Here is a 13,783-nt window from a genome sequence, read left to right as displayed (position 1 = left end):
TGAGCAGAGAGGTTCGTGCTCCAGCCCTTTGGGGAGAGCAGGTCCTTCATGTGAGGGCTGAGCCCAGCCCCGCATGTCCCTGTTGGGCAGGGCAGGGCCTGATGCAGCCCCAGGACAGGTTGAGCAGGTGCTAACCCCATGGTGGAGGAACCACTTGTCCGCAACCACACTTTGGGAAGCCTATGGGAGAAGGGTGTTCAGAGAGTGAGACCCCCGTGGAGGTGGGTAATGCACATGGGCACCGCATGCCCATGCACACTGCCGCACAGGAAACCTCCACTCCTACCAGGCTCAGGCTTGAGCCCTGCATCTCCCACAGGGAGAGATGGGCCAGGGGCTGGGGAGGGAGGGGGCTGTCTCAGGGCAGAGGCTGCCAGCAGGGAGGCTCCAGGTCCTGGGGACAGAGGTGGTGTCTGAGCCCCGGCTCCCCCCAGAGCCCCCAGGGTCACCCCTGCCCTGCCCCACTGCCCTGGGGCTGTGCTGGTGACACCATGGGTGTCCCTGGCAGAGAGCAGTGCATGTGGGGCCAGAGCCAGGCTAAGCAGGGCCATGTTCCCAGGAAGGGGCAGGAGGGCAGGGCAGACCCTGATCGGGGCCGGCACAGCCCAGCTCTCCTGCAGCCCAGCCGAAGGCTGGACGTGGCACCAAGCACCAGCTGAGCCCTGCGCTCCTTGCGGCTGCACAAGTCCCAGAGCCCAGGGCTCGTGCAGGGCCCCTGCCCAGCCCCAAGGGGAGAGCGGCTGGTCTGGGATCAGCAAGGAGAAGGAGCAAGATCTGGCCCTTGCTTGTACTGTGCTATGGTCCTGAGGTGTAAATCTCGGTCTTTGTCACAGCTTGGTGTGGGCAGAGCTCCAGGGCAGAGGAGGCTAGTTAGGGGCACTTGGTACAGGACGAGGTCACTGCAGAGCAGGTGCTCCAGCACAGAGGTGTCTGCCCCAGAGCAAGAGCCGCTCTGCACCCCAGTGTCCCCCGGCCCTGGCACATGCAGCGCTGCTGGGGCTGAGCCCTGAGGCCAGTGGGACAGAGATGTCTGAGAGCCCTCGCTGAGCAGTGCTGGTACTTTTCCCTCACGCCTACATTGGGGGTGCAGGCTCCTCCCACGATCCCTTCCCAGCTCTGCACACACAGCCCAGCCATTCTGCAAGGTCCCCAGCAGCACGGCTCTGTCCTGGAGAGAAGCCAAGATGTCCCCAGCCCTGGGACATGCTGCTGCCCATGGAGGAGCTCCCAGCAGGGCACGGGGAAACGCTACCATGGAGAGGGTGCTGGTGACAGCCGCTGGCTCCCTCCTCTCCTGGAGGGCATGATCCTGCTGTTTGCAGCACTACCGAGCTGTGGCTATTCCCAGCAGGGAGCCCAGCTTTGCCCTGCCCTGGCTGGGGGGACGGAGGGGGCTCACACAGCCCCACTGCCAGGCTGTGGCTTGGCTGCTGGGGCAGAGGAGAGCTGCCCTTCCTGGAACCCAGAGCTGAAACCCTCCTGTGAAGCCAAGCCAGCGCTGGGCAGCACTGGGACTGGGGACATTATCCTCTGCCTCCCTGAGAGAGGCACCAGACCCTGGGCAGAGACATCTGATTTTGTCTCCCGGCCTGATGGTGCCTGTTGCGGGGAAGAGGCGAGCTGTGCTGGGGCAGCTGGGCAGGGAGAGCTGACAGCAGTCGCGTGGCCCCATGCTTTCCTGTGCCTGCCAAGGCTGAAATCAGTAAATGAGTGGAGGATGGATGCATAAGTGGTGGGGTGGGGGGATGAGAAAAGGAAGGAAAGAGAAAAATGCAAGGCAAAAAGTAGGGAACAGGAAAGGAAATGAGCCAGGGTGAAGGCGGAGTGTGTTTCTGTGCGCTTGGCCTTAGCCCCACTGCCTGTCAGTGTGTGGCATGGGGAACCCATCAGGAAGAGCCAGCGGGGTCCAGAGACCCCCCCCTGGCTGGAGGAAGGAGGGCAGTTTGGGTGCCAGATGCTGCACAGCTGTTGAACCCTCCTCCCCACTCAGCTCCTGTGTGAGAAGTTTCTCACCTGTGGGCGCTGGGGCACAGTTGGTTAAAACCCGGCCTAGGACCAGGGATCCTCTCTCAGCTCCCATCGGCAACTGCTTTAGGAGTGGACATGAAATCTTCTCTCCATGGAAATATGCCCTTGTGAGCATCCTCAGGGATGGGCCTGTCCCAAGGCCAGGGGCTGAACTGTGACTTCGGGCTGCAGCCTGCATATTGTGGTGGTCCCTTCTCCAGCCCACTGCCCTCTCCCTCTTCTGCCTCCCACCCTGCTGAAGGAAATGTCCTCTCCTGTCACTGACTGCTCCCATCCCCTGCGTCTGCACACAGATATTCCCCTGCACAGACCCAAACTGGTGCCCCAGGTGAGGCAGCTCCTTTTTCTGCCCTTGCAGCCCATCAGCGGGAGGGCAGAGGGGTGGGGGTGGATGGGAGCAGGGGGGCATCCCAGGGCTTCCCTGAGCCCTGGTGCCTCACAGCCCCTGCCAGGAAGGAGCCAGCTCTGGGCTGTGCCAGGAGTGCTCGGGGGTCTGTGAGGGCCACGGGAGCCAGGAGCAGCCCCTGGAAATGGGAGACCCTGTGGAGCCACAGGAGGGGAAATCCCAGCCCCTGGCACCCCAACAAGCTGCTCTGCGCCATGTGCAGGGGCAGTGGGAAGCAGAGCTGCCTCTCAACCACTGTGGGGAGGTGATCCCCAGGCAATGAGCCCCTCTGGGGCTGGCTGGGGTGTCCAGGGCTCTGCTGTCACCTCCAGGCTCACTGCTGTGGGGCCACAGCCCAGGACCAACCCTGTCACTGCCTCTCGGTGGTGGCATCCGTGCCTGGGACCAGGGTGGTCCAGGCAGAGCCCCTGGGAAAAGAGCAAGCAGGGGCACTCCCGGGGTGAGGAGACTGGACCTCCCTGCCCAGAGGGGCATTACGGGACCCTGCAGAGAGACCCAGTTTGGCTGGAAGCTCTGCGTGTGGTTTGCAGGGTGGAAATGTCTCTGCCAGCAGGAATATCCTCCAGCTGGGCTGTTCACTATTCCCACACTCCAGGGTCCATGGGCATTTGCAGGCGCACAGCCTGTCTCAGAGCCTGCTGGTCCCGAGACGTGTCCCTTCCCCACTGCTGGTTCTTGGTGCTTTGCCCTCCCTGATCAGCCTTGGGGAGACACCCTGACACCTGGGGAGGGAAGCACCAGCTCTGGATCAAACTCCCAAATGGTTTTAATAAGAACAAATACCAATGCATGGCATAGAAGTAGACGAATAAAAACAGACAAAATGCCCAGCTCTTTCTGCTACCAGTGGGAGAAGGGAGACTGGTCTCTGGCACTCATGGCTCTCCCAGCTGCACAGACCTCTCTTCCGTCTCAGGTGCACCCAACCGCATGGAAGGGGTGGGCTCTCCTGGCCCTGGGCTCAGGGACCTTTGGGCACCAGGGTCCAGTCTCTCAGCCTTGGTGTCCTCATGGGGATGTGCCAGAGATGCCTCTTCAGCATCATCGTACCCTGTGTCTGTGGGGAGCAGGGATGGGGCGTCTCTCTTGGCTCCTGGGGCCCCGTCACTTCCCCAGGAGTGCAGGCTCCCCTCTGGAAGCAGCAAGGCCAGTGCATTGCAGTTGGCCCCATGCACGTGCCCCTCCTGGGCTGTAAATCCCCTTCCTCTCCCTTCTCTCACTGTCCCGAGATGTCCAGCCCCTTATCCCACCCCAGGTTCCATAGCAGGAAAACTCCTGGTGCAGGTTCCCTCCCCATCCTGGGAGGTCGGGCTATCAGTATGCAGTGACTCTCCAGGCACTGGGGACGGCACCCCAGGAGCCAGCAGCACTGCACTTCCCCCTCACCTCTCTGTGCCTCCCCAGGCCTGTTTCCCTCCTCCGCTTCCCTGGGTGCTTCCCAGTCTCGCTGCCCAGGAAAAACATCCTCCCTGGGGTCAGAGACTTCTCTGGCATCATCATAGCCATCTGCTGGGTCACCTCTGGGCAGGACAGGGACATCTGAAAGGAGAGGGGAACTGGTGGCAATGAGAAGAGCCCTCCTGCAGAGTGGAGGAAGGAAGGATGTGCAGGAACAAGGGGCTGAGATGCTGGTGTTGGCAGGGCCACAGGAGACCCAGCGTCCTCCTGACCACCCCTCCCAGGGTTGCAGGACCATGTGTGTGGGAGTGGGAATCCCTCTTGCCAAGCCGCAGGGTCGGCAGTGCTGGGCTCTGCACCGGAGCTGGCTGTGGAGAATCCCCATGTACTCGTGGAGACGTCAATGCCTTGATGCATGGCTCCTTGGGGTGAGCACAGGGCCTGCTGGAGGCAGGGATGGGTTGAGCCTGGGAAGTTCCCTTGTGACCCTGTGGGGCTCAGGGCTGCAGGCACCCAGCTCAGATGGGCACGTGCGACCCTCACCCGCTCCACATGGCTCTGGAGTCATTCCTGAGGGTGATTCCTCCCCACCCCGATGGTGACACTCAGTGACACCGCTGTTGGTCACACAGCTACAGGGAGGAGAGATCAACCCTTCCTCTGCCTCACCCTCCATTACCTGGTGCTGACCCAGGACCGTCCTCCTCCTCGCTGTCCCCAGGCTCGGGCTGCAGCTTGGTCAGGGACCCCTCCAAAGAGGAGCCTGGCGAGAGGAGCAGCGGGTGTTATTGAGGTGAGCCCTGCTGACCCTGCTCATGGCCAGCACTGCTGGGGACGGGGACCCACACAGCAGGGACTGCGCGGGGAGGAGGGCTCGGGGCTCGTCCTGCTCCCATGGGACAAACCCCATCTCAAAGGGCCTTTCGGAGCTGCCCTGGGACAGCCCCTTCCCTCACCCACCAGGTACAACCCTGGACAGGCAGCCCAGCAGGCAGGGAGGAGCTGTGCCCTGGGCTGGGATGGGCAGAGCTGGTGGGGAGGAAGCTCCTCACTGGGCTGCTCTCCCCACAGACCCTGTGGCCCAGCACTGTGGGGTCCACTGGCCTAGGAGCTGCCAAGGTCCTGTCCTGGGTCAGGGCTGGGGGAAAGGCCCTGCAGACGTGCTCCCTCCAAAGTGGACCCACACCGACCTGAGCGACCGAACATCGCTTGCTTCTCCCATGTCAAGCTGTAGTCGATCTCCTGGTACACGGCCTCAGAGAAGGGCTCCAGAGACCTCCTGGAGCCTGGCGACAGAGGCAGGGTCGGCACAGGGACATGGAGACAGGAGACCAGACTCCGATGTGGTCACCCAGCCCTTCCCCCCAGGCCAGACCAGCACTGACCCAACAGCCCAGCCCCACTGCTCTGTACAGGCACCACTGCCACGTACCCAGTGACAGCAACGTCCCTGTGGAGATGGTCTGGGACAATGTCACCCTCACCCTGTCCCTTCAGAGGCAGCCCCATGCCCCTTTTGGCACTGAGTCCGGTCCCTGGTCTGATCCTGGAGCAGCTCCCACAGCTCCTCTCTCCGGGGAGCTTCCTGCTCTCTGCCAGATGGGTCCATAACACGGCCCTGCCCTGCCATGGGTGGGCAGGGCTGGGCAGAAAGAGCAGCCTGGGGACTGGACACCCGCACTGAGAGACCCCCTGCCCTGGCCTCCTCCTGGCATCACTCCTGCCACACAGCTTCCCCTCCAGCACTGCCCAGAGCACAGCCAGCAGCATCCTCAGATGTCTCCTGCTGCTCCCATCTCCGCCAGCCTCTTGCTGCCATTCTCTCCTCACCCATCACCATCTCCTCCTGCATCTGGACTCTCTCCTCCCCTGGTTGCTGCTGTCCCACAGCCTGACTGTGGAGGGGCAGGGAATAGGGCAGGAGGCAGCACCCCCACCCCAGCTCCATCTGTGCCCCTCACAGACACCCCACAGCACTCGCGGGGCTGCCAAGAGGGATCGCCCACCCTGGGACCGATGGGGAAGGACCCACCTCTGCACTGAACCCTGGCACTTCGCACTTGCCCCACCAGGAGGGCCAGCAGCAGGCAGAGCAGGGCCCCCAGGATGATGCAGATGACGACAGGCACCGAGATTCTCCCGCTGTCCCTCGCACGGCCCTGGGTGAGATCTGCATGGGCAGGGACATGGACGAGGCAGCCCCCGGCCTGGGGGAGGTGGGGGTCCAGGGACATCCCAGTCCTGACCCCCCAGACACAGGGCAGCAGGGGGTGGGGGCACAGGGTTGGGTCACCCGGCAGTTCCCACCCTGCTGGGTGAATCACAGCCCTCCCCAAAGACACCCGCTCCAACCCCCGGGCCTCCTATCTGGGGCTTCACACCCCAGCACAGAGCCCCTTCCCTCGGGCTGCAGGTCACAACCTGGCCCCGGAGAGATCAACCCCAGGGAGGAGGGGAGGTTACCTGCTCAGGGGGGTGACGTTGTTGTCCTCGGTGCAGCTGCAGAGCAGAGAGAGAGATAGAGGTGCGTGTGTGTGTGTGTGTGTGTGCGCGTGCGCATGGACCTCCCCTTAAAGTCCCATCTGAACTGTCCTTCTCTGGGTCCCCATGACAGGCCCAGGGTCCTCTGCTCTGGGCCGTGGGGAGGACAGCACCGGCAGACCAGGGGATGCACTTACAGGGGTTGCAGGAGTCCCACAGGCAGAGGCCTGAGGACACCCAGCCCCACAACAGCTGCTCCCCACCTGACACCAGACACCTGACCTCCCCAGGGACATCCTTGCTCTGAGGAGCTCTGGGGCCTTGTGAGGACACAGCTGGGGAAACATGTCCTGGAACAAGGGGATGAAGCACTGCCACTCACTGGAGCAATTCACAGCAGCATCTTCCTTGTGCTGGCAGGCACCGCTGTCCCCAGGTTGGGTGCAGCAGTCCCAGAGAGATCGCTCCGTCCCTCTGCACTCCACCCGCTCCAGCCAGATGGGACCTGTCCCCTTCCCAAATGCAGCTTCCCCCAGGGCAGACACGGCAGGGCCACAGCCCAGCTGCCTGCAGGCGACCTCGGCATCCTTCATGTCCCAGGAGTCATTGCACACCGTCCCCCAGGAGCCGCGGTGCCAAACCTCCACTCTGCCTGAGCACCTGTCCTCTCCTCCCACAGCACAAATCTTCTCCATATCTGGAAAACGCAGAACCCCCCGTGTCACTGGGGCAGCTGGGAGAGCCTGGCCAAGCGAGAAGGGCACATGGAGGAGCAGCTACCTGTGCAGCTCGTAGAGTTGGGGCATTCGGCCACCGGGGTTGGAGTGGCTTCTGGTCGTCTCCCTGCAGAAGGAAATGCTGCGGTGAAGGGGCTGCTTCATGGGAGTCATGCAGACAGGAGCAGGACTGACCTGTGCTTGAACCTCCCAGTGCCTCCTTGCTCATGGACACAGCTGGATCCCTGGTAATTCAGGGTAGAACAGCACAGCACTGAAGGCTTACCCCCGCCTGCTCACCCCCAAAGGCTCCCTGGTTAGCAGAGGAGCAGAAGGATGTTCCCAGAGGGGAGGCTTCTCTGAGCTCTGCTGCCAGCAGTGCCCTGCACGCTGCCTGTTTCCTACATAACCCTCAGCCACCAGGACTGGTTTCACTCTCCCCCTTCCCTTTCCCTCAGCAAACCACAGCCATGAGCAGGATGCTCTGCATGGACTTCCCAAGCTAAAAGGTGGTTGTCTGGGCCCTCTCTATGGGCAACAGAGAGCAACAGGCACCTCCAAGAGGAGCCTTTGTGCCCAGGTGGCTCCAGCCTTACCACTGCAGGTGATGTGAGTCTCGTCTTGTTGGTAATCACATGACGGCGGGTCCCAGGGAGCAGAAGGACATTGCCAAAAGGAGCTGTTCGTCTTCCCACACTCAACACGATCCAGCCATGTGGGGCCAGATATCCTGCCATACGGCAGGTCTGTTTTAATGAACCCTTCATCTCCACAGCCCAGCTCTTTGCACACCAGGGACATGGTGTCAGGAGTCATTGAGTTGGAGCAAACACTCCCCCATGTTCCATTGTAGAAAACCTGCAGGCGCCCAGAGCAGCTGTCGCTCTTCTCCAGCCTCAGGACCGTGAACTCTGGAAGGAAAGGCACAAAGTGGGGGGGAACAAGCTGGTCCTGGGGTGAGGAGAGAGAAACCTGAAGCATCTCTGAAAATCCCCCAGGTTATTCTATGGCATCCATGGGCAGGAAGGCTTACTGCAAGGAGCAGGAACTCTTTTGCACACCCCAGGGCTCAGACAGGCAGAGGGCACTGCCAGCAAGTCACTGTTTCACCAAGGGAGCAGAGAGAAGTCCCCAACGTGCAGCACTACCCTCCCCTCTAAGCCCTGGGGACGTCTGTGCTCTCCCTATAACCCTGACTAGGTCCAGTGAGGACTGTGCACGGATGTCCCCAGGATGGGGGCAGGAAGGGGGCTCAGGGCAGCCAGGGGCAGGCTCGGCCATGCCCTGCTCTCCCTGCATCCCTACCTCCCCAAGCACCAGGCTCCCACCACTGCTCCCCACACAGACCTGAGCAGGCGACTCCTGCGTCCTCTTTGTGCCTGCAGTCGTGCTGCCCCCAGGCCCTGGCAGGGCAGTCCCAGAGAGCAGCTTCACCCCCGGAGCAGTTCACCTCATCCAGCCAGATCTGCCCGGAGCCTTCCCCGTAACGAGCAGAACTGGTCACCTCCACAGCCACCCCACAGCCCAGCTGGCGGCAAACAACGGTGGCATCGGACAGGTCCCAGGAGTCATCGCAGATGGTCCCCCAGGTGCCCTTGTAGTAGATCTCCACTCTCCCGGCACAGCGCCCTGCCCCGTTCACCAGCCGGACCCGCCGGCTCCCTGCAGCCGGGAGAAACACCAGCTGTCAGGGACTCCTGGCCCTGGGGAGCATAGTGTGTTGGGGACTGTCAGCGACTCACCTGAGCAAACCACTCCCACATCCTCCGCAATTCCTTCCGGCTCTGCCTCAGGCAGGGAGGTGTTGCAGAGGGTCAGGCGAGTCTCCTTCCCTGCACACTGGACCCTTCTCAGCCCCACGGGGCCCGTCCCTCGCTCAGACTTTGGTGAGTTGTAGGCTCGCTCTGCCTCTCCGCACTGGAGCTGCCGGCACACCACGCTGGCATCGTTCACATCCCACTGGTCATCCAGGACTCTGACCCACGTCCCGTGCAGCAGCATCTCCACTCGCCCGTCACAGCGGCTCCCTCCGCCCACCAGCCACAGGGATTCAGAGGATCCTGCTCGGAGACAGGCAAAGTGCCCTGGACCCTCTGTGACACCGGGGAGCCCTGCACCCTGCCATGTGTCTCCCATTTCTGATGCCCTGGGACACCTGGGGGCTCACCCATCTGTAGCCGGCTCACAGTGAGGAACTTGAGGATGGAAGTTTTCCAAGTTTTTTTTTTCTTTTTTCCTCCAGTCACTAAACCTTGCTGACTACAAATGTCATTTCTCAGGAAGGGACAGGGATGGGGAAGCATGGGAGGTGAAGGCAAATCCCAGAGCCACCAGATATGTTCTTGATGATGAATGTGGAGCAGCTTCAGCAGGAGGAAGTAGTGGCCTGTGCAATGGCCTGGGTGACGGACAGGATGAGCACAAGCCTTGCTCCATCTCCATGCTGGGACTGGCCCCTGCTGAGACACCCAGGGGAGAACCACACGTCTCTACCCCTCTGCATCCCTATGGATCAGGGACGTGGAGCTTGTGTCCTTGGCAGGAAGCAGAGGGATGAGGGCCTTTCTTACAAAACAGGACGAGTTTGGGGTTCATACTGACAAGAAGCAAGGGCAAATCCCAGCCCCGCTCCGCAGCTCGGCCTCAGGGATTGCTCCTGCTGGACGCGCCCACAACAGCCCCTGCAGGCGGTGGGATCAGGGTCTGCAGGGCTCTCTGTGGTCTGGGACGGGGCTGTGTGCTGCAGGAGGGAGCGGAGGGTCCTTCACAGCTGCACTGAGTGGAGCTGTGTCCCACAGCCCCGTCCTGTGCCTGTGCTGCAGGAGGGCAGCAGAGGAGCCCAGGCCTGGCGGTGGTCTCCAGGGCCTGAATCAGCTGCCCTGGGGAGGCAGAGACCTGAGCAGGCAAAGCCCTTTGAACCCCTCCATGGGAAGCCAGGGTTTCTCCAGGGAGAAATTCAGTTTGTCATTGCCATGGGCTCCCCAGCTTTGGGTTGCCATGTCACACACAAGGGGCAAGTTTAGTTAATCCTCCATTTTCCCTGCACTCACCTGAGCAAAAAACACCAGCATCGTTGTCATGTGAACATGAGGAGGCCCCCAGGGCAGTCACAGGGCACTGTCCCAAATGGGATTCGGTCCCCTCACACTGGAAGGTGTCTCTCCAGACAGGGCCGGTTCCTCTCCCAAAATGCCCTCCTCTGGGAACAGACTTGGCAAATCCACAGTTGAGGTGATGACAGAGAACATGTGCGTCAGTTATGTCCCAGCGAGAGTCACAGAGGGTTCCCCAGGTCCCCTGCACCTGGATCTCCACCCGCCCCGAACACCTGCTGCCATTCACCAGCCTGAACCCTGGATATATTGCATGGGAGAGAGAGGGTAATTAGAGAGAATCCCTTTATGCTTGTGCTCATCCATCAGTGGAGAGGGAAATGTCACAGAGATCCAATCCCATCTCCTTCGCTTCTGTCACTGCAGGACTACAGATGACTCCACCCCTCCTGCACTCGCACCATGCTCAGCGCAGTCACTTCCCTTGTCCCCTACCCCACAGCGCCCAGCTCACAGGAGGCATTTCATACCTCCTCCCTGAATGCTCACGTGTGCAGGTGACACCAGCGTCGTTCGCGTGGGTGCAGGTCTGGTTGCTGAGGGACATCCTGGGGCAGGAGGAGAGGAGGGATTCATTCCCCACACACTGCAGCTCTTCATCCCAGATGGCACCAACCCCCTCTCCAAAGTGAGCTGCCCCGGGGATGGACAGGACTGTGCCACACTGCAGCTCCCTGCAGATAACGTCAGCAGCTTCGAGACCAAAGTGTGAGTCACAGACTGTTCTCCACTGGTCTCCATCTCTGATCTCCACACGTCCTGAGCAAGGGCTGTCTCCTCCAACCAGCTGGACAAATCCTGGAGAAAACACCGATGACAGGCAGTTCCCAGAGGCTTCCAACAGTTACATACCTGCATCCCACATGATTCCCAAGGCAGCCACATCCAGAATGACCCATGAACACCCCAGCAGCAGCCGTCCATGGGTGTTGATGACACAAACCCTTCAGGGCCCCTTGCACCTCCTCTCACACCCACACAGCACTCCAGAGCTTGTGTCTATGCTGGACCCACAGCCACAGGCACTGCTCAGGGAAATGCTGCTGCCCCAGGAGCCCAGCGCTGCCCGGCACAGGCCCCCAGCACCACAGTGCCTGGACCAGGAAAACAGGCCCAAGTGCTGCAGAGCTCAGAGCCAGGCTGGGGAATCGCCTCAGAGCAGCCCAAAATGCTCCCTGTTCCTGGGGGTGTCCTGGGGTGTTGGGGTGTCTGTGAGGGGAGACACGTCCCAGGCACAGAAATGGTGCAGCTGTAACCGGGTCGGTGTCTGGGCCAGCTGTCTCCTCTGACACATGCCTGGGGAGAGGTGTCCCCAGGCAGGGCCACAGCGCACTGCTGGGGCTGTGCAAGTCATGGCCAGCGACCGGGCAGAGGAGCAGGAGATCTGCGTGCAGCCCTGGGCTGACACCGGCGCATGCTGCAAAAGCAGGCGCAGACGAGGGTCAGCAAGTGCTGGCAAAGCCCTGTGACACGGGGCAGCGTGGGGAGCTGAGGGCCGGCAGGAGCAGCTGGACAGCGGGTCAGTGCTGCCTGGACAGGCCGCGTTCCCCGCGGGGCTGTGACAGCCCCAAGGACCCTGCAGGGCCTGTGCGTGCGGTGATGTGGGAGGGAGCAGCCAGGGGCTTCGCAGCCGCCAGGTCCCGAGCTCGTGTGGGGCTGATCCTCATGGGGCGGCCTTGGGCACGGGGTGCAATGTGCTGCCTGTCACCTTGCTCCTCTGCCCCAGGCCCTGCTCTTCTCCTCTCTGAAAAGCCCCTTCGGTTCAGCCTGAGGGTGGGCTGAGCCCCCGAGACCCTGACGGGGTCTGTGCACCCGCGGTGGGCTCACCTGGGGCTTTCCCCAGGGACAGCAGCAGCAACAGTCCCAGCTTGGCAGCGAGAGCAGTCACGTCAGGGCCTGCTCCGGTACCCACGCATTTCTCCTTCAGGGCACAGCCCGGTTAGTCCCCCGATCCCAGGCCCAGCCCCAAAGGTGAGGAACTGGCTGACTCCTTACCTGAACAAACCACTCCAGCATCCCAAGCATGATAGCAGTTATGTCCACCCCAACCAGCATGTTTGCACTCAGACAGGGCCGTCTCGGTGCCTTGACACTCAAGATCGCTCAGCCAAATCTGGCCAGATCCTGGCCCAAAAGGTGCATCCGAAAGAGCTTGGAGAGCAGATCCACAGCCCAGCTGCTTACAAACTACAGCAGCATCTTTCATGTCCCAGCCAATATAACACACCGTCCCCCACCGGTCCTGGTGTTTCACCTCCACTCTTCCAGCACAGCGCCTGCCTCCAGCCTCCAGCCTCACCTCTGCAGCACCTTCAAACAAAGACATGGGGATGGTCAGGAGAGTGCCGAGGCCCCACGCTGCAGCTGTGCAAGGTCCCCTGCCCAGGGCCGAGACCCAGGCACGGGGGCTGTGAGCCCTCTACCCGCTGGGCTGTCCCAGGGGCAGTGTCGGGGTCCCTCCTCTCCCTGTGGGCTCCGCTGGGCTGGGCTGGGCTGGGCTGGGAGACACCCAGCTCCAGCCCTTCTGGGCCATTCCCACTCCAAGGACCTCGGCACCTCCTTGCACCCTGCACCCTGCCCATGCCCACCCAGACACCATGCCAGGCTCTGCACAGGGCACCCGCTCCTTCCCAGCACGGCACCTCGTGAGCAGCCCCAGACCCCCAGGCCTCCCCACACTGCTGCATCCCCCATGACCCCAGCCCCCTGTCCACCACCTGCCCCGGGCACCACCCAAGCCCACCCACCTCCCCCAGGGCTTTCCAGGTCCCAAGGGAGAACCAAGATGACCCCACAATCCTTCCAGTGCTTATTCCTTCCTTGCCCATGGGGTATGAGCCCAGCCCCTGCCATTAGCCAGGGCCCCTGGGAAGGACACCTCTCTGCTGGGCTGTGGATGCAGATGCCCTGGTCCCCTTCTCTCTGCAGAGCACAAACTGCCCCTCCTTGGGCCAGGCACACCCTGACCCCAAGGCAGCGAACAGCACAGAAACCCTCCTGGGCACCCTGGGGGTTGGCTGTGTCCTGGGGATCACTGAGCTCTGCAGTCACCAGCTGACCCACCGCCAGTTCCAGGGGCACAGCACTGGGGGGAACAGGGATCCCCAAAGGGTGCCCAAGGATGAGGTGTCTACAAGCACACCCAGGCACCAACTGCCATAAGCACAGGAGCCCTGGAAGCACAAACATCCTTCTCCCACCCAGAGAGGCACAGGGTCGATGGACTTGAGCACCTTCTGACCCTTGTCTCACTGCTTTCTGGGATGAAACCCCTTTTCCAGAGGGATCCCCATGATCCCACTGGTGCCCATTGGCCCCATGGCCATGTGATAAGGAAGCAGGCACTTACCCCAGCAGAGCTGCACCCAGAGGAGCAGCCACAGCACCCGAGGCACAAGGAGTCCCTCTGCCTCCATCTGCAGCCTCCTGCCCTGACAGCACTGCCCTGATGCACCCCACTCCCTGACACAGTTCCTGGGGACTCGCACAGGACAACAAAGATGGGAGGCCAATATATATCTGCAGGTGCTGGTTCAGCTGCAGGAGGAGCCAATCGAAGCAGCAGGCACCTTTTTAGACATTATCAGGGGTTATCTCCCTTCTGACACAGCCCAGCCCTCCAATGAACTTCTCCAGCGCTC

At 61.8% G+C, this 13,783-nt stretch overlaps 1 pseudogene; it reads right to left on the bottom strand.

The window, feature by feature from the left end:
• LOC136993771 (scavenger receptor cysteine-rich type 1 protein M130-like) overlaps nt 1-13,462 on the bottom strand; it is a 175,886-nt pseudogene extending 162,424 nt beyond the window's left edge.
• Nucleotides 13,463-13,783: the final 321 nt, after the last annotated feature.

This window comes from Apteryx mantelli, chromosome 20 (genome assembly GCF_036417845.1).
Source record: "Apteryx mantelli isolate bAptMan1 chromosome 20, bAptMan1.hap1, whole genome shotgun sequence".
NCBI lineage: Eukaryota > Metazoa > Chordata > Aves > Apterygiformes > Apterygidae > Apteryx > Apteryx mantelli.
The sequence above is the reverse complement of the archived record's forward strand: the minus strand, read 5'-3'. Positions and strand labels throughout refer to the sequence as shown.